General features: G+C 46.7%; 1 long non-coding RNA gene across 1 annotated transcript in view; it reads left to right on the top strand.

The window, feature by feature from the left end:
* The window catches only part of LOC309621901, a 34,115-nt gene extending 14,614 nt beyond the window's left edge, over nt 1-19,501 (top strand). Inside the window, exons 3-4 of the long non-coding RNA XR_014240324.1 lie at nt 10,742-10,879; nt 19,336-19,501. This is a non-coding gene — a long non-coding RNA (uncharacterized lncRNA). The remainder of the gene's footprint in view (nt 1-10,741; nt 10,880-19,335) is intronic.
* Nucleotides 19,502-26,341: the final 6,840 nt, after the last annotated feature.

Here is a 26,341-nt window from a genome sequence, read left to right as displayed (position 1 = left end):
CAACCCAGACCTCTGACCCTGCTTTTTACTTCTGCCGTTTCATCCTCGCTCCTGCTTCCTTTCCTAAATCCATACGTCTCTTTTGGCCTTCCTAGCCCTGGGCCAAGTTCCTTCCTCTTTGCTCAGTTTTTACCCCTTTCCTTCATTCTCCCATCCAACTTTCAGTCCTTCCTTTCTCACGCCCCAGTTAGCAGCATCTGAAAATTCGAAAGGTTTGTTACTCGTCTATTAATTGTATTCCATTTACTTATTCAGTTCTATACCTGTCTTACCTGTGTATGGAAGAACAGCTGGTAGCCAAGGTGGCACCAAGAATCCTAGCAGCTCTCACTTGACGTATCCGTAGTAGTCGGCAATTTCCATTTCGTTTTCCCTCTCGGTGAAAAATTGCAGCTTGCCCGAAGAGGTGTATCTGGCAGCATTCTCCCGTTGTTGTTGAGCCCGCCTCTTCATGGCCTCTCGCTCTGGCCTCTGCTCTTGTTCGATGGGCTTTGACATGACTGGCTCAGGCACGTTGGGTTCCCTCCATGGAACTCGTTGCTTGCTGAAGTCTTGGAGTAGAAATTGGGTTTGGAGCTTGGGTGGGGACTGGCGCTTATTCACAGCAGGGGGAACAGGCTCCCGCTGGAGAGGAGCGCCAGATGAAGTTTTGGAGGGTGCAGGCCTAGGAGCAGCAGACTGAGGGACACGAGGCTGGGTATGGTTGGTCCAAGCCGGTTGGGTTGGGTTGGTCACAGTTGGCTGAGCTGGTTTGGCGGGGCCTGGCAAAGAGGCAGGAGCTGGCTGGTGGGATGAATTGGCTGCAGCAGGTTGAGCTGAGTCAGTAGAACCAGGCTGGGCACGGTAAGCCCCAGCAGGCCGATGTGAGGCCAGAGACTGTGGCCTCCGAGGAGCGGGTCGAGCTTGAGGCTTGTCCCAGGCAGAAAAAGGCAGAGGTATCAACTTGACCTTCCCAGGAGGAGGCCGCTCATACTGGGCTGGAGACGGACACTCTGTTTCAGCACTGCTGTCTGGTTTCTGGGCTTGGACTTGCGTTTTCTCAGGACCCTTCCCCTCACGTGGGGTATGCCGCCATGGCTGGATAGCTGGGGGTGGCTGGGGGTCTTTGGGGTTGCTTGACTTTCCCAAGAGCCGACAGGAAGAGAGCCCAGTTTTCGTCTCATTCTTCTTCCCCAGCGCATGAAGAACCTTCACAGACTCCAGCATGCGCACGCCAAGGGAGGTTCGAGGCTTTTGAAAGCTCTGTTGGAGAAGCTCAGTTTGGTGTTCCTTTCGCTTCGTGTGGGGGATTGCTGGCTTCTCTTCTGCCTTGACTTTGTTCCCTGACTGCTTGTTCTCCTCAGCCTTGTTTCTCCCTCTGGTCCTTTTGGTCTTTTCCTGCCCGTGGCTCTTAGTTTTGCTGATCTTTCTGGATGCAGCTTTCTGAGGTTTGCCTTGAGAGTGCTTGGCCGTGTTCACAGGAGCCCTGTCACTGACTGCAGCGTGGCATATAACCACTTCTCCCCCTAACAGGCACTCTGGATTCTTTGGCTGGATTTTGGCCTTGGGAGCGCCACTGATAGGCTCAGAGGCTTTCTGTTTGTTCTTCCTGGGTTGATCAGAGGGAACCTTTATGACACTTGGCTTTTCCTGCACCGGATTCACCTTAATGGCTCTGGTGTCTTTAGCTTTGATCACGTTGGGACCTTGGGATTGATCAAGATCTTTCAAAGGATTAAAGAGCTGGGGAAGGTGAATATCCTCCGCCAGTGTAGTAATGTCTGCAAGACCACTGCTAGGTTCAATCCCATTTTCAAGTGTCCCTAGGTCCTGACGACTCCGGCTGTTCTCTCCCAGATCAGCATTTTCAGAACCAGGCTGCTCCTCTTGGCTGAGGGGATCGGTGCAGGCCAGCGGCTGGTGAATATCAGGGATTCCTAAAGGGAGTAGTGGAGGATCTTGGTTCTCTGTTGGGATCTGGTAGGCATCCAGAGGCTTTGAAAGCTTGGTTTTGATATCATCCACGTGCTTACTCTCTATTTGTCCCTGGCTTGGAGCTGGAGGCAGGGCCAGGAGACGCCTGGCACTCTGGACTGGAGCTGTCACTGAAATGTCCCCAAGTTCAGATGGTGGGTTACTCTCAAGTATGTGGCTGTTTCTGCTACTGCAGGACTTGGGGAGTTCTTGACTTTGTGTCACACAAAACGTCTGGCTTGGAGGTTGCAATCCCAGGGAATTTTTCATCACCAGGGGGGAGGTCTCCATCCCTACAAAGGGATCAAGGGAGAAGTCAGTCCCTGGTAAGTGAGATGCTCCCCCTAAACACCAACACAGCAGTCGTGTACCTTTCAAGGGGTTCAGGGGCAAGATGGGCAAGGCATTTCTACTAACTCTTCTTAAGGATCACGGACGGTGCCCTATGCTACGAGGTAAGCGGTGACTGTTGTAATTCTTACTGGTGAGCCTTTCCTGTCGCTGATTCTCGGCTCGCTTTGTATTTCATAGGACTGTTATAAGTCCAATACAAAATGAGTCTTATTTTTAAAAACCTGAAATGTTTTACAAAGCCTAGCATTCTCATATAGGGTCCTTTCCATTCTCCCCACTTTCCCGAGAGGCCAAGAACACGTCACACCATGAACTAGGAGAGGGGGTAGAGCCCTTGCTGATGAAATACATCAACAAAGACAGAGTCTTAGCCTGCTTGCTCTCTGGACAGGATCTCGGACCACAAGGTCTTCAATCCTGGTATAAATGAAGGAAGTGAGGACAGTTCAACTGGCACTCTCATAACAAGAGTTCTGAAACACCTTCCGAAGAGACTATAGCAGTAGATGAGGGAAGGGAGTGCTACAGTGTGGCAGTACAGGGGGAACGATCGGCTACAGCAGTGAAAAGTGTGGTACCGATTGGTGTGCTCTCGGGGTTCTTGTACATGTAGCATAGATGACCTCTACAGTGGCCCTCCCACCGTCCCACCTGCATTAGGTGTTCTTTTTTTTTGTAATTTATGTTTATGTATTTATTTACTGTTTGAACTTATTTATTCTACGTATTTATTTTTTTGGCTGCACTGGGTCTCTCATTGCTGTGCACGGGCTTTCTCTAGTTGGCGGCTAGCGGGGGCTACTCTTGGTTGCGGTGTGCGGGCTTCTCATCGCGGTGGCTTCTCTTGTTGCGGAGCATGGGCTGTAGGCACGTGGGCTTCGGTAGTTGAGGCTCACGGGCTCTAGAATGCAGGCTCCGTCGTTGTGGCACATGCGCTTAGTTGCTGCACGGCATGTGGGATCTTCGCAGACCAGGGCTCGAACCCGTGTCCCCCGCATTGCATTGGCAGGCGGATTCTTAACCACGGCGCCACCAGGGAAGCCCTAGGTGTTCTCATAGAGAGTCTAAAAACAGAGGGCACTGAGCGAAGGTAGTGGTTATTAAAGGCTCAGGATCTAAATTCTACCTGCCTCTACACCCCTTCCCAGCTGTCGATTTGACCCCATTTTTGAATGCCGACCTCATTCTTCAACTTTCTCTGGCGTTTGTTATACTCACCTTGAAAACTTGTTTCTGTGATGCGTTGAGCAGACACAGGGTGGCAGACTGCAGAGGTGGAAGCTGGTGGTCGGATATTTGTGGGCTGAATCTCCTTCAGTCCCATTCCCATTTCTGGTTGCCCAGAGGCCCGACTTCCTGTGTATGACGCCGAGCCGTAGGATTGCGGGCAGGAGCCAAGTTCTCCATACAGTAAAGACCCCAGTGTGCCTTGGTTATAGGAATATACCTGGCTCCCTTCCTGGCAGGGAAGTGACAGGCGGCTCTGCCCCTGATTTGGAATCTGAGATGGTGTTCCCTGAGCAAGGCTGGCAGAAAGCGATGGATGTAGAGGGACCATGTTCTTGGCGTCTGAAGTTTTATCATCCTGGGCTGCCAGAAACATGGAGGAGGCAGCTGTGTGGCGGTCAGTGAGTGCCAGAGTAAAGTCTCCGAGTGAAGAAGAATTCTTTTCAGTGCTTGCTGTGATGTCCCACTCAAGAACACCTGGATAGGAAGCAGCTGAAGTGGAGATCTGGCTGTGGTCAGTAACTCCAGATAACATAGTCGTGCTAGAATGTTGGTAAAGGTAGGCACTACCCATGAGTGTCTGGAAAGGGGTACCAGTAGCCGATGCCGAACTGACGGCAGGGGCAGAGACTCTGGAGAAGTTGCAGACACTTCGTGTTAGGGAAGTTGCATTGCTCACCACAGGAGGAGAATGCTGCAGAGAATTTAGAGTTCCAAGTAGAGATGGATGTTGGAAATTTTCTGTAAGAACAAGAGGGTCATGAAAAACTCAGGGAGGTTGAGAAATTCTCACTACGTTTGAGGAACGGCATCATCTGAAGGTTCTTGCTATCAGGACACCTCTACTATCACTACTTCCTGAGAAGCCCAAAATCAGACAGTTGATGATGGCTGTAAGGACTGAGCAGTTTTCCACTCTTCTCTATTAACTGCCTGTGCTCCCATCTTGGGCACAGACGGGCAGAAGAGCCAAGTGGTGTGGTTCAGAGATTGTTCTCTAGGCTGGAAGCAACCTTCTCCCTGCCCTGTCTTTCCCTTCGGCCTGCACTCGTATTGACTTCTATGCTATTTCCTAGACTGGAAGCATTTTAGAACTAGGAGGCCCTTAGAGAACTTCGATGTTCTCAGTCTCATTTCGTGAGTAAGGAAACTGAGGCTCAGAGAGGTCGGGTTGACTTGTTCAAGTTCTCTCATTATGTTAGTATCATTACCAGGTTTCAGAACCTAAGTATCCTGACTTCCTTGCCAGGACTCCACTCTGAGCATGATACTGCCAGAAAGCAGGAGAAATAGAACTTATAATATAGGCATTTTTTTTGTCCATTAGAAAACAGTACGGCTATTACCATTGTCGTCTTCAGTGTCTCCCTTTGCTTGTGCAGTTCCCACGCTATTACCTAGAGGTGACGTACAGCTCAGTCCAACTGGTGAATTGAAAGAGTCATTTTTGCCCTCTTCAAGCCTGGTTTCTCATCCTACCTCAAAATGATTACCCGAAAGTGGATTTCTTAAGTGCTTTTGGAAAGGGAAAAGTTATCTGATTACTTCAGATTACTCACCTATAAAGTGGTTATAACACCACCACCAATAATAATAGCAGTAATAATTAATAGATGAATAAGCTGATCTGTTGCGTATGATTTATATGGAGGAAGATACAATAAGTTCTAGAAAGACAAAGAAAAATCATGACAAGCATATTACGTTAACGAAAAAGAAATCCATAGATATTAATGAAAACTGGGGTATGTGGCAAGTATCGAAGCCTAATGAATTTACTAACAAATGGCATTCTGTACCATCCATGCAATATTATGAAAGTGAATTTTGCCCACTCTAGTTTAGTGAATACTATTAACCAGAAAACACGATGGAGGTGATAGAGGTGAATGAATTCCTAGCCAATGCATACAGACAGAGAAGGTATGTCAGTAAAAAATGCATAACAAGCAACAGAATGCAATAAATGTGCATGTATAGGTAGCCACAACACATATAGACAAGTATTTCAATGAAAACCGGTACGAAGCAGACAGCAAAATAATAAGTGTAAAAGAGTTTCATTATTGTGCTCCTTCATATTTTTACCCAGCAAGTAAGAGGTATTAAGCCTAGGAGAAATATATATTTCAATGAATATAGCTTATATAATAAGCAGAAAGGAAGCTTAAAATGTATCAGGAAGGTTTTTGGATTTATCCTAGAACTTAGATTAGAATCATCTTCAGCATCCAAGAAGATGGCATCCCAAAACCTCAAAAAACCATCATGCCTAGAATCCAATTAAAAAAGATTTTCGAATGTAAGAAAATCCACAGGACTCCACAATATGGTTTTCGATAAACGTGGATGTTTGTTTGTTTTGTTTCTTTGGCCGCGCCGCGTGGCCCTGGCCGTGAAAGCACCGAGTCCTAAGCACTGGACCGCCAGGGAATTCCCTAAGTGGGGGGAATTAGAGATGTGGGGCTTGACTTTTTCTTCTTCTTCTTCTTCTTCGGTAGCTAAGATCTGCAAGCGAACGATGGCTGTTGATCAATGTGCTCTCTGTGTTAGGAAGGAAATAACTGTAAAAATGAAAAGCAGCCTTGCCTTAGAACCTACATATCACACCAAGGAAAATAGTCCTTCTGATTCAATTTAGAAGATATCACTTAAAATGTTGAATTGGTGAAATGTCTACCTAGTTTAAAAATTAGAAAGAATAAAACACTGAAAAGCAGCCCCCTAGATAACCACTGTGGTTGCTTGTTTATAGGAGGCATCATTTCTAAAACGTATTTCTAAAATGTTTATATTCAAAACTGTCAAGTGGCCAACTGTATTCAGAGAGGCAATAAAAGAAAGAAAACGGAGTATGACTTTTCTGATAAGCTGCCTTTCCCGGTGATCCCCTGTTCTGGCCTTACTTTCCTTCTTAGTCTGTTAATGTAAGGGTTTGCTACCATCAACTTGGTTTTGCCCTGCTCTGAGCAGGTTTCCCTCTGTGCTGTTTCTGCTTTAATTGAAAATCTTTGGTTCCCATCAGCATTCCATTGCAAACTCCGTTTTTCTTGAGAGCTCCTCTATGCTTTCCCTCTTCATTCTTACATTTTCTCCCATCTCTTGGTGCCTGTTGGCCTGTGCTAATGAAAACCATCCTAAACTTCCTTACGCTCGACTCTGTGCCTCCCTGTAGAGCCCAGTACTCTCCATCCTCTCTCCCTATTCTCTCTTTTCAACTAGTCGAAATCCTAGTGGAGGGAGACCATTAGAGATGAAACATCTTGGTATATATTGCTAGTTTTCTATGTCCCCTGGCTTTTCTATGTTTCTGTTGAAACACTCTTGAGAAGTGTCTGATTTCGTTTTCTACATGGGTACCCTTTAAGGCTCAATACTGGAAAAGAAGGGGATCAGAGTGATCAACCCAACGTGGTATCCTAACGTAACAGTTAAGGAAAGCAACAGGCTTTGTGAGACAGCCAGTGATTTGTCCAAAGTCACACAGATAGTAAACGTCAAAGTCAAAAGTGAAATTAGGTCTCCAGACTTGTAGTTCAATACTTTCCCTCATTATTCCATGCTATTTTGAATCTCCTACTCAATTTAGGGGCAAAAGAAATCGAACGCAAAACTTTCCAAAGTTTCTTTTCTTACCTGACATGGTCAGAGAAGAGGAAGCATCCACTGCAGGTACAAGGGATGAGGAGACAACACTAGAGGATGTCTGAGTGGCTGCAGCTGAACGGCGCACGTGTCCAGTACAGAGGTCACTGGTTACTGGTCCAAACAGCTCCACGGAAACCCCAAGGCTCTACCAAGTGGTAGTAGGTTTGGTAGGAGAGTGATGTCACAAAGCAGGCAGTTGAAAGGTATGAGAGAGCCAATAGGGAGGTCCGATCCCCAACAGGAAGGCGGGCTTGGGTGAAGAGAGTGTAGGAGAGCTAAAACAACACCTGAGTTTCTGAGCTCTGGGGAGGAAATCCTAGAAGACAGATTTACCTCCCCCAGGCTCTTCCATTAGGGAAATCATTGCCACATTTCTTACAGACGTTCATTAATACACTGAACTAAGAGTTACTTATATTCTACAGAGTATTCTATTTTATGTATCATATACTTAGAGCTATATAGATCTTATTTAATTAATAATCCTTAGGAAGGAAAGAGCCATCTAGTTTGAACTATTACAGTTGTTCTGAAATCAGATGTGTCTAATGAGTGAACTGATAGCAGCTTTTAAGGAGCCAAAGTAGGGATTAAGAAGCTCTCTTTGTAACTTGGTTCAAGAGTAGGGTGAAGTTTGTTGAGTGTACCTTGTGGAGAATGTTGTGGTCCAAGGCTCTTCTCTTTTAGTTTCTTCTCCTTGACTCCTACCTTCCTTGGGCTGGGCTAGGCTGGGGGCCAGGTTGGACTTGCGACTTAACGTTTCTCTTCCGCTTCCTCTTTTTTTTTTTCTTCCATTATGGGCATTGCTTCGAGGACAAGCCTTGATCTTGCATTGGACGTTACTTCCTGTCAACTTCCAGCAGCAGGAGTCTTCTTTTCAGTGCTTGATGCTTCACGAAATAGACTCTGCCCGTTGGCAGCAAATACCAGAGAGCTAGGAGACAGAGCTGGTTGCAGACCTTTCCTCTTCCAGCCTTTGGTTGCAATTGTTTGGCCCATAATTTGCTAGCTCTAGTTCCTTGGGCCACACAGGTATCCTGCCATCTCCAGCTCTTGTTATATGTGAGAGACATTCTGAACACTGTCCCTTTTTCTTTGCACAGAAGTATATACAGTGTGGCAGTTACTGTAATCTCCTCCGCCTTGCAAACAGCCACTCTAGAATCTTGGACCTCTAGGACTCTCTGTCTTGCATGCTTGGGGGCAAGGCCAAGCAAAATGAAGAGGAGAATAATTAGAGAAAGAGGAGGACGTTGGTGGAGAATTGGGAGCAGGTAAGGTGAAAGGGCACAGGAGAAAAGAGATGCATGTAGACTTTTTGGTTTCTGTGGGAAACAGGTTGACACACTTGGGCCTCATTTGGTATTAACAGAACAGAGAGTTAAAGATCTAAGTAGCTAGATAGTGTGCAGCAACTGCCATGAAGTCTGTACACTGAAGAGAACAGTCTCACATCTAGTTTTCATTTTGTTTTATGTCATAGTACCTTATTTATAGCATTCACTGGTGTGTTTGTAGAATACAGATGTTTTCAAATGCTCTGGTTTTGTCTACATGGTTATCTCCTTGTCCTGTTTGTAAGGAATCCAACATTGTAAGACATATTGCATGTTTTTCTCTTGACGATTGTTGACCTTGAAGCGTCATGAACTGACTTGAGCTGTTGGATTCTGTGGAGAAACGTTCAAAAGGGTCTGTGAAAAAGGCACTGTGGTGAGTCGCATTATGCACCCGAGCGTAAGGAGCAAGATATCTGCCACCAGCCCAGCTTGGCCTGGATTGCCTCTGTTTTAGTTCCCCTGGTTAGTGCTTTTCTCCCTAACCACTCTTGTGACTGTGATAATGTGAGTAAGGGCGGAGTTGCTAATGATCTATGTGTGAGGTAAGCTGGTTTGAGGGAGGAAATCTATGGACCTAGTCATTTTCCTTGGTGGTAAGCTTTCAGGGGTGCAGAGATTGATCTTCCTGGGGCCTTTTCTGGTCCCAGGAAGATATCGCATAGATGGGACCTCCCAAGACACACATTGAATCTTTAGGCCTGTTTTTCCTATTATGAGGTACGAGTTTCTTCACTGATGGGGATGATGCTTATCTGAGAAGAAATTGTGAAAGGTGGTGTAGTGTAGAGGTGTGGCTTAAGCTTTTAAGTTTTCCTCCAGGTTTTTCCCCTAAGCTTCCTACTTCGGACGGCCTACTTACATGATACTAGTAGGTGATGTCCGGCTAACAACTTCCTAAATATACCTGCAAGCCAGATCAGTGTCTCTTTTCTCTGTATTCCCATGGAAATCAAGGGTCCCGCCGAATTTTCCATCGAAACAGTTGATTTGTGTTGTCTCTAGGAATTCTAAAGGGCGTACCGTTGCTTCCTAACCGGTGTCATTTGGGAGATCCGCCTCTGTACGTTCAAATGATTAATTTTGAGACTTTGCTCATGTGTGCAGTAAACCCTTGAATTCCCTAAGACCTTCCTTTCCTCCATCTCCTACCCCATTAAGCCCGCTTCAGTTCATCTCCTGAATTTCTTTGGAATCTGTCAGCCAGCTCTTCCTCAACTTCCTAATACTGAACTTGCCTGTCTGTTGCGATTAGGTCCTAACTAGTGTCCATATATCTTGTTTCCTTCCAATCCACTCTTCACACAAGAAACCTTCAAAGCAAGTTGGAACGTTGCTCATAAACATCGCTCACAAGCATTGTTTTGAGAATAGAAAACACACTGTTGGCCTTTAAGACTCTGCGTGGTCTAGAATCCTCTCTGCTTCTCTAGCCCCATCTTGTGCCACTTTTGCCCTCACTTTCTATGCTTCAGATACACTGAATTAACCTTAGTTCTCACTCATCTGACAGAAGTCAGTTCAGATACTATTTTTCACTGTGATTCCTAGCATTAAGGAATTTGATTATCAGGTTTTGTATGAGGACTATTTCATCAGGGGTACAGAAGTTCTGGCCATCTCTGGTTTTGGATATCCCTTATTTGTTGAGACCTTTGCGTTGTTTGGTTGCCTTTTGTCTGTTTTCCAGATGGGAAAACAGGAACAAGGGAAGTATAGGTTATTACTAGGTGGGGTTGAACAAGTGGAGCAGCAAACTGCAAAGCAGAAAGAAGAGGGACGTACTATAGAGGGATATGACTTCCATTCTCAAGGCGCCTGCATCCTGTGCAGGGAGACAGCCTAACATAAAATGTGCCTAACAACAAATATATTGACTTCTTACTAAAAATCTCCAGTTCATAGAACCGAGGGGTTTGTACCTTCTCCTTTAAAAGTGATAGTCCTGGGACTTCCCCGGTGGTCCCGTGGTGAAGACTCTGCGCTTCCAATGCAGCAGGCGTGGGTTCAATCCCTGGTTGGGGAGCTAAGATCCCACATGCTGCGCAGCCAAAGAAATTTTTTTCGAACGTTATACTCCTGTATTGTTGGCTTTAGTGGTTTAGATTTTGTTTTACTGTTAAGAAGATTTCAGTTTATTTACCGGGAACAAACAACACATAATGTAAGAATAGTTTCCCAGAAACGATTTCCATCATTCTCTTCCTCCCTTTCTCCCGCAGACTGGTGTTTCACCTTGACAAGTTCTCTGTCATTCCATAGGAAAGCTGTCTGGCTTGGAGGTTGCAATCCCAGGGAATTTTTCATCAGCGGGGAAGTCTCCATCACTACAGAGGAATCAAGGGAGAAGTCAGTCCCTGGTAAGTGAGATGCTCCCCCTAAACACCAACACAGCAGTCGTGTACCTTTCAAGGGGTTCAGGGGCAAGATGGGCAAGGCATTTCTACTAACTCTTCTTAAGGATCACGGACAGTGCCCTATGCTACGAGGTAAGCGGTGACTGCTGTAGTTCTTACTGGTGATCCTTTCCTGTCACTGATTCTCGGCTTTCTTTGTATTTCATAGGACTGTTGTCAGTCCAATACAAAATGAGTCTTATTTTTAAAAACCTGAAATGTTTTACAGAGCCTAGCATTCTCATATAGGGTCCTTTCCATTCTCCCCACTTTCCCGAGAGGCCAAGAACACTTCACACCATGAACTAGGAGAGGGGGTAGAGCCCTTTCTGATGAAATACATCAACAAAGACAGAGCCTTAGCCTGCTTGCTCTCTGGACAGGATCTCGGACCACAAGGTCTTCAATCCTGGTATAAATGAAGGAAGTGAGGACAGTTCAACTGGCACTCTCATAACAAGAGTTCTGAAACACCTTCCAAAGAGACTATAGCAGTAGATGAGGGAAGGGAGTGCTACAGTGTGGCAGTACAGGGGGAACGATCGGCTACAGCAGTGAAAAGTGTGGTACCGATTGGTGTGCTCTCGGGGTTCTTGTACATGTAGCATAGATGACCTCTACGGTGGCCCTCCCACCTTCCCACCTGCATTAGGTGTTCTTTTTTTTTGTAATTTATGTTTATGTATTTATTTACTGTTTGTACTTATTTATTCTACGTATTTATTTTTTTGGCCGCACTGGGTCTCTCATTGCTGTGCACGGGCTTTCTCTAGTTGGCGGCTAGCGGGGGCTACTCTCGGTTGCGGTGTGCGGGCATCTCATCGCGGTGGCTTCTCTTGTTGCGGAGCATGGGCTGTAGGCACGTGGGCTTCGGTAGTTGAGGCCTACGGGCTCTAGAATGCAGGCTCCGTCGTTGTGGCACATGCGCTTAGTTGCTGCACGGCATGTGGGATCTTCGCAGACCAGGGCTCGAACCCGTGTCCCCCGCATTGCATTGGCAGGCGGATTCTTAACCACGGCGCCACCAGGGAAGCCCTAGGTGTTCTCATAGAGAGTCTAAAAACAGAGGGCACTGAGCGAAGGTAGTGGTTATTAAAGGCTCAGGATCTAAATTCTACCTGCCTCTACACCCCTTCCCAGCTGTCGATTTGACCCCATTTTTGAATGCCGACCTCATTCTTCAACTTTCTCTGGCGTTTGTTATACTCACCTTGAAAACTTGTTTCTGTGATGCGTTGAGCAGACACAGGGTGGCAGACTGCAGAGGTGGAAGCTGGTGGTCGGATATTTGTGGGCTGAATCTCCTTCAGTCCCATTCCCATTTCTGGTTGCCCAGAGGCCCGACTTCCTGTGTATGACGCCGAGCCGTAGGATTGCGGGCAGGAGCCAAGTTCTCCATACAGTAAAGACCCCAGTGTGCCTTGGTTATAGTAATATACCTGGCTCCCTTCCTGGCAGGGAAGTGGCAGGCGGCTCTGCCCCTGATTTGGAATCTGAGATGGTGTTCCCTGAGCAAGGCTGGCAGAAAGCGATGGATGTAGAGGGACCATGTTCTTGGCGTCTGAAGTTTTATCATCCTGGGCTGCCAGAAACATGGAGGAGGCAGCTGTGTGGCGGTCAGTGAGTGCCAGAGTAAAGTCTCCGAGTGAAGAAGAATTCTTTTCAGTGCTTGCTGTGATGTCCCACTCAAGAACACCTGGATAGGAAGCAGCTGAAGTGGAGATCTGGCTGTGGTCAGTAACTCCAGATAACATAGTCGTGCTAGAATGTTGGTAAAGGTAGGCACTACCCATGAGTGTCTGGAAAGGGGTACCAGTAGCCGATGCCGAACTGACGGCAGGGGCAGAGACTCTGGAGAAGTTGCAGACACTTCGTGTTAGGGAAGTTGCATTGCTCACCACAGGAGGAGAATGCTGCAGAGAATTTAGAGTTCCAAGTAGAGATGGATGTTGGAAATTTTCTGTAAGAACAAGAGGGTCATGAAAAACTCAGGGAGGTTGAGAAATTCTCACTACGTTTGAGGAACGGCATCATCTGAAGGTTCTTGCTATCAGGACACCTCTACTATCACTACTTCCTGAGAAGCCCAAAATCAGACAGTTGATGATGGCTGTAAGGACTGAGCAGTTTTCCACTCTTCTCTATTAACTGCCTGTGCTCCCATCTTGGGCACAGACGGGCAGAAGAGCCAAGTGGTGTGGTTCAGAGATTGTTCTCTAGGCTGGAAGCAACCTTCTCCCTGCCCTGTCTTTCCCTTCGGCCTGCACTCGTATTGACTTCTATGCTATTTCCTAGACTGGAAGCATTTTAGAACTAGGAGGCCCTTAGAGAACTTCGATGTTCTCAGTCTCATTTCGTGAGTAAGGAAACTGAGGCTCAGAGAGGTCGGGTTGACTTGTTCAAGTTCTCTCATTATGTTAGTATCATTACCAGGTTTCAGAACCTAAGTATCCTGACTTCCTTGCCAGGACTCCACTCTGAGCATGATACTGCCAGAAAGCAGGAGAAATAGAACTTATAATATAGGCATTTTTTTTGTCCATTAGAAAACAGTACGGCTATTACCATTGTCGTCTTCAGTGTCTCCCTTTGCTTGTGCAGTTCCCACGCTATTACCTAGAGGTGACGTACAGCTCAGTCCAACTGGTGAATTGAAAGAGTCATTTTTGCCCTCTTCAAGCCTGGTTTCTCATCCTACCTCAAAATGATTACCCGAAAGTGGATTTCTTAAGTGCTTTTGGAAAGGGAAAAGTTATCTGATTACTTCAGATTACTCACCTATAAAGTGGTTATAACACCACCACCAATAATAATAGCAGTAATAATTAATAGATGAATAAGCTGATCTGTTGCGTATGATTTATATGGAGGAAGATACAATAAGTTCTAGAAAGACAAAGAAAAATCATGACAAGCATATTACGTTAACGAAAAAGAAATCCATAGATATTAATGAAAACTGGGGTATGTGGCAAGTATCGAAGCCTAATGAATTTACTGACAAATGGCATTCTGTACCATCCATGCAATATTATGAAAGTGAATTTTGCCCACTCTATTTTAGTGAATACTATTAACCAGAAAACACGATGGAGGTGATAGAGGTGAATGAATTCCTAGCCAATGCATACAGACAGAGAAGGTATGTCAGTAAAAAATGCATAACAAGCAACAGAATGCAATAAATGTGCATGTATAGGTAGCCACAACACATATAGACAAGTATTTCAATGAAAACCGGTACGAAGCAGACAGCAAAATAATAAGTGTAAAAGAGTTTCATTATTGTGCTCCTTCATATTTTTACCCAGCAAGTAAGAGGTATTAAGCCTAGGAGAAATATATATTTCAATGAATATAGCTTATATAATAAGCAGAAAGGAAGCTTAAAATGTATCAGGAAGGTTTTTGGATTTATCCTAGAACTTAGATTAGAATCATCTTCAGCATCCAGGAAGATGGCATCCCAAAACCTCAAAAAACCATCATGCCTAGAATCCAATTAAAAAAGATTTTCAAATGTAAGAAAATCCACAGGACTCCACAATATGGTTTTCGATAAACGTGGATGTTTGTTTGTTTTGTTTCTTTGGCCGCGCCGCGTGGCCCTGGCCGTGAAAGCACCGAGTCCTAAGCACTGGACCGCCAGGGAATTCCCTAAGTGGGGGGAATTAGAGATGTGGGGCTTGACTTTTTCTTCTTCTTCTTCGGTAGCTAAGATCTACAAGCGAACGATGGCTGTTGATCAATGTGCTCTCTGTGTTAGGAAGGAAATAACTGTAAAAATGAAAAGCAGCCTTGCCTTAGAACCTACATATCACACCAAGGAAAATAGTCCTTCTGATTCAATTTAGAAGATATCACTTAAAATGTTGAATTGGTGAAATGTCTACCTAGTTTAAAAATTAGAAAGAATAAAACACTGAAAAGCAGCCCCCTAGATAACCACTGTGGTTGCTTGTTTATAGGAGGCATCATTTCTAAAACGTATTTCTAAAATGTTTATATTCAAAACTGTCAAGTGGCCAACTGTATTCAGAGAGGCAATAAAAGAAAGAAAACGGAGTATGACTTTTCTGATAAGCTGCCTTTCCCGGTGATCCCCTGTTCTGGCCTTACTTTCCTTCTTAGTCTGTTAATGTAAGGGTTTGCTACCATCAACTTGGTTTTGCCCTGCTCTGAGCAGGTTTCCCTCTGTGCTGTTTCTGCTTTAATTGAAAATCTTTGGTTCCCATCAGCATTCCATTGCAAACTCCGTTTTTCTTGAGAGCTCCTCTATGCTTTCCCTCTTCATTCTTACATTTTCTCCCATCTCTTGGTGCCTGTTGGCCTGTGCTAATGAAAACCATCCTAAACTTCCTTACGCTCGACTCTGTGCCTCCCTGTAGAGCCCAGTACTCTCCATCCTCTCTCCCTATTCTCTCTTTTCAACTAGTCGAAATCCTAGTGGAGGGAGACCATTAGAGATGAAACATCTTGGTATATATTGCTAGTTTTCTATGTCCCCTGGCTTTTCTATGTTTCTGTTGAAACACTCTTGAGAAGTGTCTGATTTCGTTTTCTACATGGGTACCCTTTAAGGCTCAATACTGGAAAAGAAGGGGATCAGAGTGATCAACCCAATGTGGTATCCTAACGTAACAGTTAAGGAAAGCAACAGGCTTTGTGAGACAGCCAGTGATTTGTCCAAAGTCACACAGATAGTAAACGTCAAAGTCAAAAGTGAAATTAGGTCTCCAGACTTGTAGTTCAATACTTTCCCTCATTATTCCATGCTATTTTGAATCTCCTACTCAATTTAGGGGCAAAAGAAATCGAACGCAAAACTTTCCAAAGTTTCTTTTCTTACCTGACATGGTCAGAGAAGAGGAAGCATCCACTGCAGGTACAAGGGATGAGGAGACAACACTAGAGGATGTCTGAGTGGCTGCAGCTGAACGGCGCACGTGTCCAGTACAGAGGTCACTGGTTACTGGTCCAAACAGCTCCACGGAAACCCCAAGGCTCTACCAAGTGGTAGTAGGTTTGGTAGGAGAGTGATGTCACAAAGCAGGCAGTTGAAAGGTATGAGAGAGCCAATAGGGAGGTCCGATCCCCAACAGGAAGGCGGGCTTGGGTGAAGAGAGTGTAGGAGAGCTAAAACAACACCTGAGTTTCTGAGCTCTGGGGAGGAAATCCTAGAAGACAGATTTACCTCCCCCAGGCTCTTCCATTAGGGAAATCATTGCCACATTTCTTACAGACGTTCATTAATACACTGAACTAAGAGTTACTTATATTCTACAGAGTATTCTATTTTATGTATCATATACTTAGAGCTATATAGATCTTATTTAATTAATAATCCTTAGGAAGGAAAGAGCCATCTAGTTTGAACTATTACAGTTGTTCTGAAATCAGATGTGTCTAATGAGTGAACTGATAGCAGCTTTTAAGGAGCCAAAGTAGGGATTAAGAAGCTCTCTTTGTAACTTGGTTCAAGAGTAGGGTGAAGTTTGTTGAGTGTACCTTGTGGAGAATGTTGTGGTCCAAGGCTCTTCTCTTTTAGTTTCTTCTCCTTGACTCCTACCTTCCTTGGGCTGGGCTAGGCTGGGGGCCAGGTTGGACTTGCGACTTAACGTTTCTCTTCCGCTTCCTCTTTTTTTTTTTCTTCCATTATGGGCATTGCTTCGAGGACAAGCCTTGATCTTGCATTGGACGTTACTTCCTGTCAACTTCCAGCAGCAGGAGTCTTCTTTTCAGTGCTTGATGCTTCACGAAATAGACTCTGCCCGTTGGCAGCAAATACCAGAGAGCTAGGAGACAGAGCTGGTTGCAGACCTTTCCTCTTCCAGCCTTTGGTTGCAATTGTTTGGCCCATAATTTGCTAGCTCTAGTTCCTTGGGCCACACAGGTATCCTGCCATCTCCAGCTCTTGTTATATGTGAGAGACATTCTGAACACTGTCCCTTTTTCTTTGCACAGAAGTATATACAGTGTGGCAGTTACTGTAATCTCCTCCGCCTTGCAAACAGCCACTCTAGAATCTTGGACCTCTAGGACTCTCTGTCTTGCATGCTTGGGGGCAAGGCCAAGCAAAATGAAGAGGAGAATAATTAGAGAAAGAGGAGGACGTTGGTGGAGAATTGGGAGCAGGTAAGGTGAAAGGGCACAGGAGAAAAGAGATGCATGTAGACTTTTTGGTTTCTGTGGGAAACAGGTTGACACACTTGGGCCTCATTTGGTATTAACAGAACAGAGAGTTAAAGATCTAAGTAGCTAGATAGTGTGCAGCAACTGCCATGAAGTCTGTACACTGAAGAGAACAGTCTCACATCTAGTTTTCATTTTGTTTTATGTCATAGTACCTTATTTATAGCATTCACTGGTGTGTTTGTAGAATACAGATGTTTTCAAATGCTCTGGTTTTGTCTACATGGTTATCTCCTTGTCCTGTTTGTAAGGAATCCAACATTGTAAGACATATTGCATGTTTTTCTCTTGACGATTGTTGACCTTGAAGCGTCATGAACTGACTTGAGCTGTTGGATTCTGTGGAGAAACGTTCAAAAGGGTCTGTGAAAAAGGCACTGTGGTGAGTCGCATTATGCACCCGAGCGTAAGGAGCAAGATATCTGCCACCAGCCCAGCTTGGCCTGGATTGCCTCTGTTTTAGTTCCCCTGGTTAGTGCTTTTCTCCCTAACCACTCTTGTGACTGTGATAATGTGAGTAAGGGCGGAGTTGCTAATGATCTATGTGTGAGGTAAGCTGGTTTGAGGGAGGAAATCTATGGACCTAGTCATTTTCCTTGGTGGTAAGCTTTCAGGGGTGCAGAGATTGATCTTCCTGGGGCCTTTTCTGGTCCCAGGAAGATATCGCATAGATGGGACCTCCCAAGACACACATTGAATCTTTAGGCCTGTTTTTCCTATTATGAGGTACGAGTTTCTTCACTGATGGGGATGATGCTTATCTGAGAAGAAATTGTGAAAGGTGGTGTAGTGTAGAGGTGTGGCTTAAGCTTTTAAGTTTTCCTCCAGGTTTTTCCCCTAAGCTTCCTACTTCGGACGGCCTACTTACATGATACTAGTAGGTGATGTCCGGCTAACAACTTCCTAAATATACCTGCAAGCCAGATCAGTGTCTCTTTTCTCTGTATTCCCATGGAAATCAAGGGTCCCGCCGAATTTTCCATCGAAACAGTTGATTTGTGTTGTCTCTAGGAATTCTAAAGGGCGTACCGTTGCTTCCTAACCGGTGTCATTTGGGAGATCCGCCTCTGTACGTTCAAATGATTAATTTTGAGACTTTGCTCATGTGTGCAGTAAACCCTTGAATTCCCTAAGACCTTCCTTTCCTCCATCTCCTACCCCATTAAGCCCGCTTCAGTTCATCTCCTGAATTTCTTTGGAATCTGTCAGCCAGCTCTTCCTCAACTTCCTAATACTGAACTTGCCTGTCTGTTGCGATTAGGTCCTAACTAGTGTCCATATATCTTGTTTCCTTCCAATCCACTCTTCACACAAGAAACCTTCAAAGCAAGTTGGAACGTTGCTCATAAACATCGCTCACAAGCATTGTTTTGAGAATAGAAAACACACTGTTGGCCTTTAAGACTCTGCGTGGTCTAGAATCCTCTCTGCTTCTCTAGCCCCATCTTGTGCCACTTTTGCCCTCACTTTCTATGCTTCAGATACACTGAATTAACCTTAGTTCTCACTCATCTGACAGAAGTCAGTTCAGATACTATTTTTCACTGTGATTCCTAGCATTAAGGAATTTGATTATCAGGTTTTGTATGAGGACTATTTCATCAGGGGTACAGAAGTTCTGGCCATCTCTGGTTTTGGATATCCCTTATTTGTTGAGACCTTTGCGTTGTTTGGTTGCCTTTTGTCTGTTTTCCAGATGGGAAAACAGGAACAAGGGAAGTATAGGTTATTACTAGGTGGGGTTGAACAAGTGGAGCAGCAAACTGCAAAGCAGAAAGAAGAGGGACGTACTATAGAGGGATATGACTTCCATTCTCAAGGCGCCTGCATCCTGTGCAGGGAGACAGCCTAACATAAAATGTGCCTAACAACAAATATATTGACTTCTTACTAAAAATCTCCAGTTCATAGAACCGAGGGGTTTGTACCTTCTCCTTTAAAAGTGATAGTCCTGGGACTTCCCCGGTGGTCCCGTGGTGAAGACTCTGCGCTTCCAATGCAGCAGGCGTGGGTTCAATCCCTGGTTGGGGAGCTAAGATCCCACATGCTGCGCAGCCAAAGAAATTTTTTTCGAACGTTATACTCCTGTATTGTTGGCTTTAGTGGTTTAGATTTTGTTTTACTGTTAAGAAGATTTCAGTTTATTTACCGGGAACAAACAACACATAATGTAAGAATAGTTTCCCAGAAACGATTTCCATCATTCTCTTCCTCCCTTTCTCCCGCAGACTGGTGTTTCACCTTGACAAGTTCTCTGTCATTCCATAGGAAAGCTGTCTGGCTTGGAGGTTGCAATCCCAGGGAATTTTTCATCAGCGGGGAAGTCTCCATCACTACAGAGGAATCAAGGGAGAAGTCAGTCCCTGGTAAGTGAGATGCTCCCCCTAAACACCAACACAGCAGTCGTGTACCTTTCAAGGGGTTCAGGGGCAAGATGGGCAAGGCATTTCTACTAACTCTTCTTAAGGATCACGGACAGTGCCCTATGCTACGAGGTAAGCGGTGACTGCTGTAGTTCTTACTGGTGATCCTTTCCTGTCACTGATTCTCGGCTTTCTTTGTATTTCATAGGACTGTTGTCAGTCCAATACAAAATGAGTCTTATTTTTAAAAACCTGAAATGTTTTACAGAGCCTAGCATTCTCATATAGGGTCCTTTCCATTCTCCCCACTTTCCCGAGAGGCCAAGAACACTTCACACCATGAACTAGGAGAGGGGGTAGAGCCCTTTCTGATGAAATACATCAACAAAGACAGAGCCTTAGCCTGCTTGCTCTCTGGACAGGATCTCGGACCACAAGGTCTTCAATCCTGGTATAAATGAAGGAAGTGAGGACAGTTCAACTGGCACTCTCATAACAAGAGTTCTGAAACACCTTCCAAAGAGACTATAGCAGTAGATGAGGGAAGGGAGTGCTACAGTGTGGCAGTACAGGGGGAACGATCGGCTACAGCAGTGAAAAGTGTGGTACCGATTGGTGTGCTCTCGGGGTTCTTGTACATGTAGCATAGATGACCTCTACGGTGGCCCTCCCACCTTCCCACCTGCATTAGGTGTTCTTTTTTTTTGTAATTTATGTTTATGTATTTATTTACTGTTTGTACTTATTTATTCTACGTATTTATTTTTTTGGCCGCACTGGGTCTCTCATTGCTGTGCACGGGCTTTCTCTAGTTGGCGGCTAGCGGGGGCTACTCTCGGTTGCGGTGTGCAGGCATCTCATCGCGGTGGCTTCTCTTGTTGCGGAGCATGGGCTGTAGGCACGTGGGCTTCGGTAGTTGAGGCCTACGGGCTCTAGAATGCAGGCTCCGTCGTTGTGGCACATGCGCTTAGTTGCTGCACGGCATGTGGGATCTTCGCAGACCAGGGCTCGAACCCGTGTCCCCTGCATTGGCAGGCGCCACCAGGGAAGCCCTAGGTGTTCTCATATAGAGTCTAAAAACAGAGAGCACTGAGAGAAGGTAGTGGTTATTAAAGGCTCAGGATCTAAATTCTACCTGTCTCTACACCCCTTCCCAGCTGTCGATTTGACCCCATTTTTGAATGCTGACCTCATTGTTCAACTTTTCTCTGCCGTCTGTATACTCACCTTGAAAACTTGTTTCTGTGATGCGTTGAGCAGACACAGGGTGGCAGATTGCAGAGGTGGAAGCTGGTGGTCGGATATTTGTGGGCTGAATCTCCTTCAGTCCCATTCCCATTTCTGGTTGCCCAGAGGCCCTACTTCCTGTGTGTGACGCAGAGCCGTAGGATTGCGGGCAGGAGCCAAGTTCTCCATACAGTAAAGACCCCAGTGTGCCTTGGTTATAGTAATATACCTGGCTTCCTTCCTGGCAGGGAAGTGACAGGCGGCTATGCCCCTGATTTGTTCGTGGGCCTCCTGATCCAGCAGTTCCCTTGGCTCTGCCCCTGTCGTCAGCTGCCCCTAGGATAACTCTGAGCCCTAGCCACTTCTCTGGTAGATTTCCCTATTCCCCCACTACAGTCACACCTGAATAAGGCAACTCAGACCTTTCAGAGATGTGTCCTGAACCTCTTGTTTTCTGAAATACCTATCTGGTGGTTGTGAGACTTAAGGCCAGCGTCCCCGAGAGACTTTTTCTATTTCTCCTAGTAAACCTAGACTCATCTTCTGTCACCTTCAACTCTACTCCAATTGTGTTCTTTCAACCCAGACCTCTGACCCTGCTTTTTACTTCTGCCGTTTCATCCTCGCTCCTGCTTCCTTTCCTAAATCCATACGTCTCTTTTGGCCTTCCTAGCCCTGGGCCAAGTTCCTTCCTCTTTGCTCAGTTTTTACCCCTTTCCTTCATTCTCCCATCCAACTTTCAGTCCTTCCTTTCTCACGCCCCAGTTAGCAGCATCTGAAAATTCGAAAGGTTTGTTACTCGTCTATTAATTGTATTCCATTTACTTATTCAGTTCTATACCTGTCTTACCTGTGTATGGAAGAACAGCTGGTAGCCAAGGTGGCACCAAGAATCCTAGCAGCTCTCACTTGACGTATCCGTAGTAGTCGGCAATTTCCATTTCGTTTTCCCTCTCGGTGAAAAATTGCAGCTTGCCCGAAGAGGTGTATCTGGCAGCATTCTCCCGTTGTTGTTGAGCCCGCCTCTTCATGGCCTCTCGCTCTGGCCTCTGCTCTTGTTCGATGGGCTTTGACATGACTGGCTCAGGCACGTTGGGTTCCCTCCATGGAACTCGTTGCTTGCTGAAGTCTTGGAGTAGAAATTGGGTTTGGAGCTTGGGTGGGGACTGGCGCTTATTCACAGCAGGGGGAACAGGCTCCCGCTGGAGAGGAGCGCCAGATGAAGTTTTGGAGGGTGCAGGCCTAGGAGCAGCAGACTGAGGGACACGAGGCTGGGTATGGTTGGTCCAAGCCGGTTGGGTTGGGTTGGTCACAGTTGGCTGAGCTGGTTTGGCGGGGCCTGGCAAAGAGGCAGGAGCTGGCTGGTGGGATGAATTGGCTGCAGCAGGTTGAGCTGAGTCAGTAGAACCAGGCTGGGCACGGTAAGCCCCAGCAGGCCGATGTGAGGCCAGAGACTGTGGCCTCCGAGGAGCGGGTCGAGCTTGAGGCTTGTCCCAGGCAGAAAAAGGCAGAGGTATCAACTTGACCTTCCCAGGAGGAGGCCGCTCATACTGGGCTGGAGACGGACACTCTGTTTCAGCACTGCTGTCTGGTTTCTGGGCTTGGACTTGCGTTTTCTCAGGACCCTTCCCCTCACGTGGGGTATGCCGCCATGGCTGGATAGCTGGGGGTGGCTGGGGGTCTTTGGGGTTGCTTGACTTTCCCAAGAGCCGACAGGAAGAGAGCCCAGTTTTCGTCTCATTCTTCTTCCCCAGCGCATGAAGAACCTTCACAGACTCCAGCATGCGCACGCCAAGGGAGGTTCGAGGCTTTTGAAAGCTCTGTTGGAGAAGCTCAGTTTGGTGTTCCTTTCGCTTCGTGTGGGGGATTGCTGGCTTCTCTTCTGCCTTGACTTTGTTCCCTGACTGCTTGTTCTCCTCAGCCTTGTTTCTCCCTCTGGTCCTTTTGGTCTTTTCCTGCCCGTGGCTCTTAGTTTTGCTGATCTTTCTGGATGCAGCTTTCTGAGGTTTGCCTTGAGAGTGCTTGGCCGTGTTCACAGGAGCCCTGTCACTGACTGCAGCGTGGCATATAACCACTTCTCCCCCTAACAGGCACTCTGGATTCTTTGGCTGGATTTTGGCCTTGGGAGCGCCACTGATAGGCTCAGAGGCTTTCTGTTTGTTCTTCCTGGGTTGATCAGAGGGAACCTTTATGACACTTGGCTTTTCCTGCACCGGATTCACCTTAATGGCTCTGGTGTCTTTAGCTTTGATCACGTTGGGACCTTGGGATTGATCAAGATCTTTCAAAGGATTAAAGAGCTGGGGAAGGTGAATATCCTCCGCCAGTGTAGTAATGTCTGCAAGACCACTGCTAGGTTCAATCCCATTTTCAAGTGTCCCTAGGTCCTGACGACTCCGGCTGTTCTCTCCCAGATCAGCATTTTCAGAACCAGGCTGCTCCTCTTGGCTGAGGGGATCGGTGCAGGCCAGCGGCTGGTGAATATCAGGGATTCCTAAAGGGAGTAGTGGAGGATCTTGGTTCTCTGTTGGGATCTGGTAGGCATCCAGAGGCTTTGAAAGCTTGGTTTTGATATCATCCACGTGCTTACTCTCTATTTGTCCCTGGCTTGGAGCTGGAGGCAGGGCCAGGAGACGCCTGGCACTCTGGACTGGAGCTGTCACTGAAATGTCCCCAAGTTCAGATGGTGGGTTACTCTCAAGTATGTGGCTGTTTCTGCTACTGCAGGACTTGGGGAGTTCTTGACTTTGTGTCACACAAAACGTCTGGCTTGGAGGTTGCAATCCCAGGGAATTTTTCATCACCAGGGGGGAGGTCTCCATCCCTACAAAGGGATCAAGGGAGAAGTCAGTCCCTGGTAAGTGAGATGCTCCCCCTAAACACCAACACAGCAGTCGTGTACCTTTCAAGGGGTTCAGGGGCAAGATGGGCAAGGCATTTCTACTAACTCTTCTTAAGGATCACGGACGGTGCCCTATGCTACGAGGTAAGCGGTGACTGTTGTAATTCTTACTGGTGAGCCTTTCCTGTCGCTGATTCTCGGCTCGCTTTGTATTTCATAGGACTGTTATAAGTCCAATACAAAATGAGTCTTATTTTTAAAAACCTGAAATGTTTTACAAAGCCTAGCATTCTCATATAGGGTCCTTTCCATTCTCCCCACTTTCCCGAGAGGCCAAGAACACGTCACACCATGAACTAGGAGAGGGGGTAGAGCCCTTGCTGATGAAATACATCAACAAAGACAGAGTCTTAGCCTGCTTGCTCTCTGGACAGGATCTCGGACCACAAGGTCTTCAATCCTGGTATAAATGAAGGAAGTGAGGACAGTTCAACTGGCACTCTCATAACAAGAGTTCTGAAACACCTTCCGAAGAGACTATAGCAGTAGATGAGGGAAGGGAGTGCTACAGTGTGGCAGTACAGGGGGAACGATCGGCTACAGCAGTGAAAAGTGTGGTACCGATTGGTGTGCTCTCGGGGTTCTTGTACATGTAGCATAGATGACCTCTACAGTGGCCCTCCCACCGTCCCACCTGCATTAGGTGTTCTTTTTTTTTGTAATTTATGTTTATGTATTTATTTACTGTTTGAACTTATTTATTCTACGTATTTATTTTTTTGGCTGCACTGGGTCTCTCATTGCTGTGCACGGGCTTTCTCTAGTTGGCGGCTAGCGGGGGCTACTCTTGGTTGCGGTGTGCGGGCTTCTCATCGCGGTGGCTTCTCTTGTTGCGGAGCATGGGCTGTAGGCACGTGGGCTTCGGTAGTTGAGGCTCACGGGCTCTAGAATGCAGGCTCCGTCGTTGTGGCACATGCGCTTAGTTGCTGCACGGCATGTGGGATCTTCGCAGACCAGGGCTCGAACCCGTGTCCCCCGCATTGCATTGGCAGGCGGATTCTTAACCACGGCGCCACCAGGGAAGCCCTAGGTGTTCTCATAGAGAGTCTAAAAACAGAGGGCACTGAGCGAAGGTAGTGGTTATTAAAGGCTCAGGATCTAAATTCTACCTGCCTCTACACCCCTTCCCAGCTGTCGATTTGACCCCATTTTTGAATGCCGACCTCATTCTTCAACTTTCTCTGGCGTTTGTTATACTCACCTTGAAAACTTGTTTCTGTGATGCGTTGAGCAGACACAGGGTGGCAGACTGCAGAGGTGGAAGCTGGTGGTCGGATATTTGTGGGCTGAATCTCCTTCAGTCCCATTCCCATTTCTGGTTGCCCAGAGGCCCGACTTCCTGTGTATGACGCCGAGCCGTAGGATTGCGGGCAGGAGCCAAGTTCTCCATACAGTAAAGACCCCAGTGTGCCTTGGTTATAGTAATATACCTGGCTTCCTTCCTGGCAGGGAAGTGGCAGGCGGCTATGCCCCTGATTTGTTCGTGGGCCTCCTGATCCAGCAGTTCCCTTGGCTCTGCCCCTGTCGTCAGCTGCCCCTAGGATAACTCTGAGCCCTAGCCACTTCTCTGGTAGATTTCCCTATTCCCCCACTACAGTCACACCTGAATAAGGCAACTCAGACCTTTCAGAGATGTGTCCTGAACCTCTTGTTTTCTGAAATACCTATCTGGTGGTTGTGAGACTTAAGGCCAGCGTCCCCGAGAGACTTTTTCTATTTCTCCTAGTAAACCTAGACTCATCTTCTGTCACCTTCAACTCTACTCCAATTGTGTTCTTTCAACCCAGACCTCTGACCCTGCTTTTTACTTCTGCCGTTTCATCCTCGCTCCTGCTTCCTTTCCTAAATCCATACGTCTCTTTTGGCCTTCCTAGCCCTGGGCCAAGTTCCTTCCTCTTTGCTCAGTTTTTACCCCTTTCCTTCATTCTCCCATCCAACTTTCAGTCCTTCCTTTCTCACGCCCCAGTTAGCAGCATCTGAAAATTCGAAAGGTTTGTTACTCGTCTATTAATTGTATTCCATTTACTTATTCAGTTCTATACCTGTCTTACCTGTGTATGGAAGAACAGCTGGTAGCCAAGGTGGCACCAAGAATCCTAGCAGCTCTCACTTGACGTATCCGTAGTAGTCGGCAATTTCCATTTCGTTTTCCCTCTCGGTGAAAAATTGCAGCTTGCCCGAAGAGGTGTATCTGGCAGCATTCTCCCGTTGTTGTTGAGCCCGCCTCTTCATGGCCTCTCGCTCTGGCCTCTGCTCTTGTTCGATGGGCTTTGACATGACTGGCTCAGGCACGTTGGGTTCCCTCCATGGAACTCGTTGCTTGCTGAAGTCTTGGAGTAGAAATTGGGTTTGGAGCTTGGGTGGGGACTGGCGCTTATTCACAGCAGGGGGAACAGGCTCCCGCTGGAGAGGAGCGCCAGATGAAGTTTTGGAGGGTGCAGGCCTAGGAGCAGCAGACTGAGGGACACGAGGCTGGGTATGGTTGGTCCAAGCCGGTTGGGTTGGGTTGGTCACAGTTGGCTGAGCTGGTTTGGCGGGGCCTGGCAAAGAGGCAGGAGCTGGCTGGTGGGATGAATTGGCTGCAGCAGGTTGAGCTGAGTCAGTAGAACCAGGCTGGGCACGGTAAGCCCCAGCAGGCCGATGTGAGGCCAGAGACTGTGGCCTCCGAGGAGCGGGTCGAGCTTGAGGCTTGTCCCAGGCAGAAAAAGGCAGAGGTATCAACTTGACCTTCCCAGGAGGAGG

Source organism: Balaenoptera borealis (assembly GCF_965194805.1).
Source record: "Balaenoptera borealis genome assembly, contig: HAP1_SCAFFOLD_1135, whole genome shotgun sequence".
Taxonomy (NCBI): domain Eukaryota; kingdom Metazoa; phylum Chordata; class Mammalia; order Artiodactyla; family Balaenopteridae; genus Balaenoptera; species Balaenoptera borealis.
Note: the sequence above shows the minus strand (reverse complement) of the source record. Positions and strands in the feature narration are given on the sequence as shown.